Consider the following 11,693-nt stretch of genomic DNA (forward strand, 5'->3'; position numbering starts at 1 on the left):
AGAGGGAAATAAAATAGAGGCAGAAGCAAAAGATAGAAAGGAGAATAGTAAAAGTGGAGGGCAGAGAAACCCAAGGCAAAAAACAAAAATGGCCACATTACAGCAAAATGCTAAAGGGGCAAAGTGTGTTAGAAAGACAAGCCTGAAGGCTCTGTGCCTCAATGCGAGGAGTATTCGGAATAAGATGGATGAATTAACTGCGCAGATAGCAGTTAACGGGTATGATGTAATTGGCATCACGGAGACATGGCTCCAGGGTGACCAAGGCTGGGAACTCAACATCCAGGGGTATTTAATATTCAGGAAGGAAAGACAGAGAGGAAAAGGAGGCAGGGTGGCGTTGCTGGTTAAAGAGGAAATTAATGCAATAGTAAGGAGGGACATTAGCCTGGATGATGTGGAATCGGTATGGGTGGAGCTGTGGAATACCAAAGGGCAGAAAATGCTAGTGGGAGTTGTGCACAGACCACCAAACAGTAGTAGTGAGGTTGGGAACAGCATCAAACAAGAAATAAGGGATGTGTGCAATAAAGGTACAGCAGTTATCATGGGTGACTTTAATCTACATATTGATTGGGCTAACCAAACTGGTAGCAATGCGGTGGAGGAGGATTTTCTGGAGTGTATTAGGGATTGTTTTCTAGACCAATATGTCGAGGAACCAACTAGAGAGCTGACCATCCGAGACTGGGTGATGTGTAATGAGAAGGGACTAATTAGCAATCTGGTTGTGCGAGGCCCCTTGGGGAAGAGTGACCATAATATGGTAGAATTCTTTATTAAAATGGAGAGTGACACAGTTAATTCGGAAACTAGGGTCCTGAACTTAAGGAAAGGTAACTTCGATGGTATGAGACGTGAATTGGCTAGAATAGACTGGCGAGTGATACTTAAAGGGTTGACAGTGGATAGGCAATGGCAAACATTTAAAGATCCCATGGATGAACTTCAGCAATTGTACATCCCTGTCTGGAGTAAAAATAAAACGGGGAAGGTGGCTCAACCGTGGCTAACAAGGGAAATTAGGGATAGTGTTAAATCCAAGGAAGAGGCATATAAATTGGCCAGAAAAAGTAACAAACCTGAGGACTGGGAGAAATTTAGAATTCAACAGGAGAGGCCTAAGGGTTTAATTAAGAGGGAGAAAATAGAGTACGAGAGGAAACTTGCAGGGAACATAAAAACTGACTGCAAAAGCTTCTATAAATATGTGAAGAAAAAAAGATTATTGAAGACAAACGTAGGTCCCTTGCAGTCAGATTCAGGTGAATTTATAATGGAGAACAAAGAAATGGCAGACCAACTGAACAAATACTTCGAAGGAAGACACGAATAACCTTCCGAATGTACGAGGGGACAGTGGGTCTAGTGAGAAGGAGGAACTGAAGGATATCCTTATTAGGTGGGAAATTGTGTTAGGGAAATTGATGGGATTGAAGGCTGATAAATCCCCGGGGCCTGATAGTCTACATCCCAGAGTACTTAAGGAAGTGGCCCGAGAAATAGTGGATGCATTGATGATCATTTTCCAACAGTCTATCGACTCTGGATCAGTTCCTATGGACTGGAGGGTAGCTAATGTAACACCACTTTTTAAAAAAGGAGGGAGAGAGAAAACGGGTAATTATAGACCGGTCAGCCTGACATCAGTGGTGGGAAAAATGTTGGAATCAATCATTAAGAACATAAGAATTAGGAACAGGAGTAGGCCATCTAGCCCCTCGAGCCTGAAATAGCAGTGCATTTGGAAAGCAGTGACAGGATCGGTCCAAGTCAGCATGGATTTATGAACGGGAAATCATGCTTGACAAATCTTCTGGAATTTTTTGAGGATGTAACTAGTAGAGTGGACAAGGGAGAACCAGTGGATGTGGTGTATTTGGACTTTCAAAAGGCTTTTGACAAGGTCCCACACAAGAGATTGGTGTGCAAAATTAAAGCACATGGTATTGGGGGTAATGTACTGACGTGGATAGAGAACTGGTTGGCAGACAGGAAGCAGAGAGTCGGGATAAACGGGTCCTTTTCAGAATGGCAGGCAGTGACTAGTGGGGTGCCACAGGGCTCAGTGCTGGGACCCCAGCTATTTACAATATACATTAATGATTTTGGATGAAGGAATTGATTGTAATATCTCCAAGTTTGCAGATGACACTAAGCTGGGTGGCGGTGTGAGCTGTGAGGGGGATGCTAAGAGGCTGCAGGGTGACTTGGACAGGTTAGGTGAGTGGGCAAATGCATGGCAGATGCAGTATAATGTGGATAAATGTGAGGTTATCCACTTTGGGGGCAAAAACAGAAAGGCAGAATATTATCTGAATGGCGGCAGATTAGGAAAAAGGGAGGTGCAACGAGACCTGGATGTCATGGTTCATCAGTCACTAAAAGTTGGCATGCAGGTACAGCAGGCGGTGAAGAAGGCAAATGGTATGTTGGCCTTCATAGCGAGGGGATTTGAGTATAGGAGCAGGGAGGTCTTACTGCAGTTGTACAGGGCCTTGGTGAGGCCTCACCTGGAATATTGTGTTCAGTTTTGGTCTCCTAATCTGAGGAAGGACGTTCTTGCTATTGAGGGAGTGCAGCGAAGGTTCACCAGACTGATTCCCGGGATGGCTGGACTGTCATATGAGGAGAGACTGGATCGACTGGGCCTGTATTCACTGGAGTTTAGAAGGATGAGAGGGAATCTCATAGAAATGTATAAGATTCTGACGGGACTGGACAGGTTAGATGCGGGAAGAATGTTCCCGATGTTGGGGAAGTCCAGAACCAGGGGTCACAGTCTAAGGATAAGGGGTAGGCCACTTAGGACCGAGATGAGGAGAAACTTCTTCACTAAGAGAGTTGTTAACCTGTGGAATTACCTGCCGCAGAGAGTTGTTGAGGCCAGTTCGTTGGATATATTCAAAAGGGAGTTAGATATGGCCCTTACGGCTAAAGGGATCAAGGGGTATGGAGAGAAAGCAGGAAAGGGGTACTGAGGGAATGATCAGCCATGATCTCATTGAATGGTGGTGCAGGCTCGAAGGGCCGAATGGCCTACTCCTGCACCTATTTTCTATGTTTTTATGTTTCTATGCTGGGATCCCTTGTGACTCCAACAGGTAGGCCCTCTGTTGGACAGGTGTGATGCAGGTTACAAGGGGTTAAATACATAACAGTGGCTATCTTATATTTATGGCCTCCGAGTCCTGGTCTCCTGCCACAAGTGCAAACATCTTCTGTACGTCTACCCAATCGAACTCTTTCATAATATTCGGCTGTGGACGCTGAATCGTTGAGACTGAGATCGATAGATTTTTGGAGTCGAGGGGAATCAAGGGATATGGGGAGCGGGCGGGGAAGTGGAGCTGAGTCCATGATCGGATCAGCCATGATCGTATTAAATGGCGGAGCAGGCTCGAGGGGCCGAATGGCCGACTCCTGCTCCTAATTCTTATGTTCTTATGGTCCTGTGCAGCTTTATCATCGTATTTTTGTGTGTGGAGTAACATCGCCTGTGCAAAGACCTCCATCTGCTGGCCCAGCTTTGTAACTTTTTTAAATTGCTGCAAATTTCCGGCCTTTGCTGAGGTTTTCAAGCCCCACAGTTTCTTTATATTTCTGTCTCAGCCCTGGCTGCCCGACCACGCCTGCAAGAACATGCATTATAAAACACTGCTTAAGCCTCAGAGTCTTGTGGCCAATTTGGGGCAACAAACTTCAGGAAGGATGTTGAACATAAGACCATCAGAAATAGGAGCAGGAGTCGGCCATTCGGCCCCTCGAGCCTGCTCCGCCATTTAATACGATCGCGGCTGATCCGATCATGGACTCAGCTCCACTTCCCCGCCCGCTCCCCAGAACCCTTCACTCCCTTATCGGTTTGCAGTGACTGTATCCAGATACACTGACCTATCTGTGTTTGCAGTGACTGTACTGATACACTGACCTATCTGGGTTTGCAGTGACTGTACTGATACACTGACCTATCTGTGTTTGCAGTGACTGTACTGATACACTGACCTATCTGGGTTTGCAGTGACTGTACTGATACACTGACCTATCTGTGTTTGCAGTGACTGTACTGATACACTGACCTATCTGTGTTTGCAGTGACTGTACTGATACACTGACCTATCTGGGTTTGCAGTGACTGTACTGATACACTGACCTATCTGTGTTTGCAGTGACTGTACTGATACACTGACCTATCTGTGTTTGCAGTGACTGTACTGATACACTGACCTATCTGTGTTTGCAGTGACTGTACTGATACACAGACCTATCTGTGTTTGCAGTGACTGTACTGATACACTGACCTATCTGGGTGGCAGTGACTGTACTGATACACTGACCTATCTGGGTTTGCAGTGACTGTACTGATACACTGACCTATCTGGGTGGCAGTGACTGTACTGATACACTGACCTATCTGTGTTTGCAGTGACTGTACTGATACACAGACCTATCTGGGTTTGCAGTGACTGTACTGATACACTGACCTATCTGGGTGGCAGTGACTGTACTGATACACTGACCTATCTGTGTTTGCAGTGACTGTACTGATACACAGACCTATCTGGGTTTGCAGTGACTGTACTGATACACAGACCTATCTGGGTTTGCAGTGACTGTACTGATACACAGACCTATCTGGGTGGCAGTGACTGTACTGATACACTGACCTATCTGGGTGGCAGTGACTGTACTGATACACTGACCTATCTGGGTTTGCAGTGACTGTACTGATACACAGACCTATCTGGGTTTGCAGTGACTGTACTGATACACTGACCTATCTGTGTTTGCAGTGACTGTACTGATACACTGACCTATCTGTGTTTGCAGTGACTGTACTGATACACTGACCTATCTGTGTTTGCAGTGACTGTACTGATACACTGACCTATCTGGGTTTGCAGTGACTGTACTGATACACAGACCTATCTGTGTTTGCAGTGACTGTGCTGCCTCCTACTGGCCGACTGTCGCCCACAGGAAAACCAGAAAGTTGGCAGAGGGATATGGAAGCTGAACGTGAAACTGTTGACTCCGGAAAACATTGAGGAACTCAAGAGGGATTACAACGGTTGGAGAACCGTAAAACCCCTCTGCGATTCCCCGATGCACTGGTGGGAAACAATCAAGACGAACATCAAGAGGTTCTTCATCCTCAAAGGTGTTCAGGAGGCGAGAGGGAGACAGAGGGAATTGTCCCAACTCCAGACAAATATGCAAAACCTGCTCCTGCTGCAGTCGATGGGGGTCGATGTCGCGGAGGAACTCGAAGAGGTGAAGGGCCAGCAAGCCTCCGCTCTTTGCCTCAGAGTCCTCCAAGATCATCTTCCGATCCAGAGTCTGCTCCGTCGAGCAGGATGAGACGTGTTCGCGTTTCTTCTTCCAAAAGGTACACAGGGGGAGCTCTGTGATCACCAGCCTAAAGGAAGAAGACGGTTCTGTGACGTCTTCGCAGCCTGACATGCTGAGGATCAGCGAATCCTTCTATGCCGGGCTGTACGACGTCAAGCCCACAAACCGCGTGGCCTCCCAGTCTTTCCTGTCGTCTATCTCGGAGGTCTTAGACGACAGCAAGCGGGAGAGTCTGGACCACCCGCTAACTCTGGACGAGCTGACAAAGACCGTCCGGTCCCTCGCGACCAATAAAACTCCCGGAAGCGATGGCTTACCGGGCGAGTTGTATTGGGCTCTGTGGGACTGGATAGGCCCAGACCTGCTGGAAGTGTACGGAGGTATGCTTCTGGCCGGCAGCATGTCAGAATCGATGAGGAAAGGCATCATCACCCTCATCTACAAGCAGAAGGGGGAGAGGGAGGAAATCAAAAACTGGCGGCCCATTTCGCTGCTCAATGTGGACTACAAGATCCTGTCAAAGGTCATCGCCAACAGGGTCAAGTCTGCTCTTGAGCTGGTGATTCACCCGGACCAGACCTGCGCTGTCCCCGGCAGGAAGATCTCTGATAGCCTGGCGCTACTCAGAGATACGATCGCCTACGTGTGGGACAGGAGGGTGGACACCTGTTTAATCAGCTTAGACCAGGAGAAGGCCTTTGACAGGATATCGCACACGTACCTGATGGACGTGCTCTCCAAGGTGGGGTTTTGGGGAGGGCATCCGAAATTGGGTCAAACTGCTCTACACAGACATCAGTAGCACAGTTCTAATCAACGGGTGGGAAACTCAAAGCTTTCCGATCAGATCTGGAGTCAGGCAAGGCTGTCCCCTCTCCTCTGTCTTGTTTGTGTGCTGTATCGAGCCCTTTGCCGGGTCCATCAGGAAGGATGTGGGCATTGGAGGGGTGACGATCCCAGGCAGCGGAGGCGCCCAGGTCAAAACCTCGCTGTACATGGACGACGTCGCCGTCTTTTGCTCGGATCCGCAGTCAGTCCGCGGATTGCTCGCAATCTGCGACCAGTTTGAACTGGCCTCGGGAGCAAAGGTCAATCGCAGCAAGAGCGAGGCCATGCTATTTGGCCACTGGACCGACCGAGCCTCCATTCCCTTCACCGTTAAGCCAGATTTCCTGAAGGTGCTGGGAATATGGTTCGGAGCGGACGGGGCGTGCGCCAAAAACTGGGACGAACGTATCGCCAAGGTCAAACAAAAACTGGGATGGTGGAAGCTGTGCTTCCTCTCCATGGCAGGAAAGAACCTGGTCATCAGGAGTGAGGTGCTCTCGGGGTTGCTGCACGTGGCACAGGTCTGGCCCATTCCTCACTCCTGTGCCGCGGCAGTCACCCGGGCCGTCTTCCACTTTGTCTGGAGGTCCAAAATGGACCATGTCCGCAGAGACACGATGTACAAATCTCTGGACAGTGGAGGAAAGGACGTTCCGAACGTGGCCCTCATCCTGATGGCCACCTTTGTGTGCGGCTGCATCAAGCTGTGCACAGACCCCCGGTACGCAAACACCAAGTGTCACTACGTGCTGAGGTTCTACCTGTCCCCATTGTTGAGAAGGATGGGCCTGGCCATGCTGCCTCGAAACGCCCCCACCAGCTGGACCATGCCTGTCCACCTGTCCTTCGTGGAAAAGTTTTTCACAAAAAAACCCTTTGACCACAAGGCCATAAAGCAGTGGTCAGCACGTAAGGTCCTGGACACCCTCCGAAAGAAGGAGAGGGTGGACCCTGTTGGGTGGTTCCCTGAGCGGACTGTCGAACTTGTTTGGCAGAACGTCTCATCGCCAGAGCTTTCACACAAGCACCAAGATGTAGCTTGGTTGGCGGTGAGGAGGGCCCTACCCGTCAGAGCGTTCATGCACAGCCGGCGTCTCAGCAACATGGCACGGTGCCCCCGGGCCGGCTGCGGGGCGGACGAGACTGTTACCCATCTCCTTCAGGATTGCCCCTTTGCAAGGCAGGTTTGGAAAGAGATGCAGTGGTTTCTGTCGAGGTTCATCCCGAGCAACTCTGTAACACAGGACTCTGTGCTCTACGGGCTGTTCCCAGGGACACACACCGAGACAGACATCACCTGCTGCTGGAGGGCCATCAACTCGGTCAAAGACGCTCTTTGGTCTTGCCGAAACTTGCTGGTCTTCCAGAGCAAGGAGATGTCCACGTCTGCGTGTTGCAGACTGGCGCAATCCAAGATCCAGGATTACGTGCTGAGAGACGCACTGAAAATTGGTGCATTCGCTGCAAAGGCACGGTGGGGAAGGGCCAGAGTTTAAAACCCTTCCGCCACGGTAAACCCGGGGGCTGGAATCAGTATAAAACCCCCCTCGGGCCGTACTTGTAATTTACTTTTTGTGTACATGGAGCACCATGATCTATAAACACCTATGTCGTGCCATGTACAATGCAAGGTCTGTTGCGAAATGCACGTTGAAAAGAAAAAATGTAAATGTACCGTCACCCATTGCGTGTCCTGTATAGTGACACATGTAATGCAATTTGTTTGAATGTACTACAAGGTATCCCGTATTGGACCGAATTGCACTTGAACTGAAAAACAAGGAAATGTAACGAACGGAACTGCCGTCAGCACCCAAATAATACTGTATGGGATTGCTGACCGCAGCTAAATGTACTGAAATGCCTTTGAATGTACTGTACAGATTTTTTTATGAATAAAGTATATTTTGAAATTTTTAAAAAACTGACCTATCTGGGTTTGCAGTGACTGTACTGATACACTGACCTATCTGGGTTTGCAGTGACTGTACTGATACACTGACCTATCTGGGTTTGGAGTGACTGTACTGATACACTGACCTATCTGGGTTTGGAGTGACTGTACTGATACACTGACCTATCTGGGTTTGGAGTGACTGTACTGATACACTGACCTATCTGGGTTTGCAGTGACTGTACTGATACACTGACCTATCTGGGTTTGCAGTGACTGTACTGATACACTGACCTATCTGGGTTTGCAGTGACTGCATGGTCCAGAACTTAAAGAAGGCTAACTTTGAAGGTATGAGGCGTGAATTGGCTAGGATAGATTGGCGAATGATACTGAAGGGGTTGACTGTGGATGGGCAATGGCAGACATTTAGAGACCGCATGGATGAACTACAACAATTGTACATTCCTGTCTGTCGTAAAAGTAAAAAAGAGAAGGTGGCTCAACCGTGGCTATCAAGGGAAATCAGGGATAGCATTAAAGCCAAGGAAGTGGCATACAAATTGGCCAGAAATAGCAGCGAACCTGGGGACTGGGAGAAATTTAGAACTCAGCAGAGGAGGACAAAGGGTTTGATTAGGGCAGGGAAAATGGAGTACGAGAAGAAGCTTGCAGGGAACATTAAGACGGATTGCAAAAGTTTCTATAGATATGTAAAGAGAAAAAGGCTAGTAAAGACAAACGTAGGTCCCCTGCAGTCAGAATCAGGGGAAGTCATAACGGGGAACAAAGAAATGGCGGACCAATTGAACAAGTACTTTGGTTCGGTATTCACTGAGGAGGACACAAACAACCTTCCGGATATAAAAGGGGTCGGAGGGTCTAGTAAGGAGGAGGAACTGAGGGAAATCCTTATTAGTCGGGAAATTGTGTTGGGGAAATTGATGGGATTGAAGGCCGATAAATCCCCAGGGCCTGATGGACTGCATCCCAGAGTACTTAAGGAGGTGGCCTTGGAAATAGTGGATGCATTGACAGTCATTTTCCAACATTCCATTGACTCTGGATCAGTTCCTATGGAGTGGAGGGTAGCCAATGTAACCCCACTTTTTAAAAAAGGAGGGAGAGAGAAAACAGGGAATTACAGACCGGTCAGCCTGACAGCGGTAGTGGGTAAAATGATGGAATCAATTATTAAGGATGTCATCGCAGTGCATTTGGAAAGAGGTAATATGATAGGTCCAAGTCAGCATGGATTTGTGAAAGGGAAATCATGCTTGACAAATCTTCTGGAATTTTTTGAGGATGTTTCCAGTAGAGTGGACAAGGGAGAACCAGTTGATGTGGTATATTTGGACTTTCAGAAGGCTTTCGACAAGGTCCCACACAAGAGATTAATGTGCAAAGTTAAAGCACATGGGATTGGGGGTAGCGTGCTGACATGGATTGAGAACTGGTTGTCAGACAGGAAGCAAAGAGTAGGAGTAAATGGGTACTTTTCAGAATGGCAGGCAGTGACTAGTGGGGTACCGCAAGGTTCTGTGCTGGGGCCCCAGCTGTTTACACTGTACATTAATGATTTAGACGAGGGGATTAAATGTAGTATCTCCAAATTTGCGGATGACACTAAGTTGGGTGGCAGTGTGAGCTGCAAGGAGGATTCTATGAGGCTGCAGAGCGACTTGGATAGGTTAGGTGAGTGGGCAAATGCATGGCAGATGAAGTATAATGTGGATAAATGTGAGGTTATCCACTTTGGTGGTAAAAACAGAGAGACAGACTATTATCTGAATGGTGACAGATTAGGAAAAGGGCAGGTGCAAAGAGACCTGGGTGTCATGGTACATCAGTCATTGAAGGTTGGCATGCAGGTACAGCAGGCGGTTAAGAAAGCACATGGCATGTTGGCCTTCATAGCGAGGGGATTTGAGTACAAGGGCAGGGAGGTGTTGCTACAATTGTACAGGGCCTTGGTGAGGCCACACCTGGAGTATTGTGTACAGTTTTGGTCTCCTAACCTGAGGAAGGACATTCTTGCTATTGAGGGAGTGCAGCGAAGGTTCACCAGACTGATTCCCGGGATGGCGGGACTGACCTATCAAGAAAGACTGGATCAACTGGGCTTGTATTCACTGGAGTTCAGAAGAATGAGAGGGGACCTCATAGAAACGTTTAAAATTCTGACGAGGTTAGACAGGTTAGATGCAGGAAGAATGTTCCCAATGTTGGGGAAGTCCAGAACCAGGGGACACAGTCTAAGGATAAGGGGGAAGCCATTTAGGACCGAGATGAGGAGGAATTTCTTCACCCAGAGAGTGGTGAACCTGTGGAATTCTCTACCACAGAAAGTTGTTGAGGCCAATTCACTAAATATATTCAAAAAGGAGTTAGATGAAGTCCTTACTACTAGGGGAATCAAGGGGTATGGTGAGAAAGCAGGAATGGGGTACTGAAGTTGCATGTTCAGCCATGAACTCATTGAATGGCGGTGCAGGCTCGAAGAGCCGAATGGCCTACTCCTGCACCTATTTTCTATGTTTCTATGTTTCTACTGATACACTGACCTATCTGGGTTTGCAGTGACTGTACTGATACACTGACCTATCTGGGTTTGCAGTGACTGTACGGATACACTGACCTATCTGGGTTTGGAGTGACTGTACTGATACACTGACCTATCGCTTCTCGGCCTTTTGGCTAAGAGCATTGGCGCAGAGTGATCCTTGATGTGTGCAAGGTGACCTCTGGCGTTTGTGATTTGACAAAGAATTGGAAAGATTGGCAACGAAAAATTTAAAAAAAAATATATAAAATTTTTTTTTAAAAAGACTGTACTGATACACTGACCTATCTGTGATTGGATTGACTGTACCCAGATACGCTTCTCGGCCTTTTGGCTAAGATCATGCGTAACTGACCTGACAGGGGAGTAGCCACCATGACCTCCGGGTGGTTTTCCCTGGATCAGGAAGGTATATGCTTGCTTTTTGGAAATAGGAGGTGTGTGGGGGGCCTGACCCATCCACCTCCATGGTACGAACCTGGTATTGCAGTACTTCCAGGAACGGTGCAGTGGCTCCCGGCCTTTTGGCTAAGAGCATTGGCGCAGAGTGATCCTTGATGTGTGCAAGGTGACCTCTGGCGTTTGTGATTTGACAAAGAATTGGAAAGATTGGCAAAGAAAAATTAAATTAAAAAAAAAAGACTGTACCCAGATACAGTGACCTAGCTGGGTTTGGATTGACTGTACCCAGATACAGTGACCTAGCTGGGTTTGGATTGACTGTACCCAGATACAGTGACCTAGCTGGGTTTGGATTGACTGTACCCAGATACAGTGACCTAGCTGGGTTTGGATTGACTGTACCCAGATACAGTGACCTAGCTGGGTTTGGATTGACTGTACCCAGATACAGTGACCTCGCTGGGTTTGGATTGACTGTACCCAGATACAGTGACCTAGCTGGCTTGCAGTGTATATTTGCAGCGTGACAGTTGCAGGAAAAATGCAGGGAACAGCAGCAGCCCTTATGATGACCTTCTTTGACCTTCCAAAGGTCTTTGACACCATCAACCGCAAGGGTCTGCGGAACGTCATCCTCCGCTTCGGATGCCCCCC

General features: G+C 48.0%; 1 pseudogene; it reads left to right on the top strand.

Moving 5' to 3' along the window:
* The first annotated feature begins 10,951 nt into the window (after positions 1 to 10,951).
* LOC139235742 (U2 spliceosomal RNA) lies at positions 10,952 to 11,152 on the top strand (annotated as a pseudogene).
* Positions 11,153 to 11,693: the final 541 nt, after the last annotated feature.

Source organism: Pristiophorus japonicus, chromosome 23 (assembly GCF_044704955.1).
Source record: "Pristiophorus japonicus isolate sPriJap1 chromosome 23, sPriJap1.hap1, whole genome shotgun sequence".
NCBI lineage: Eukaryota > Metazoa > Chordata > Chondrichthyes > Pristiophoridae > Pristiophorus > Pristiophorus japonicus.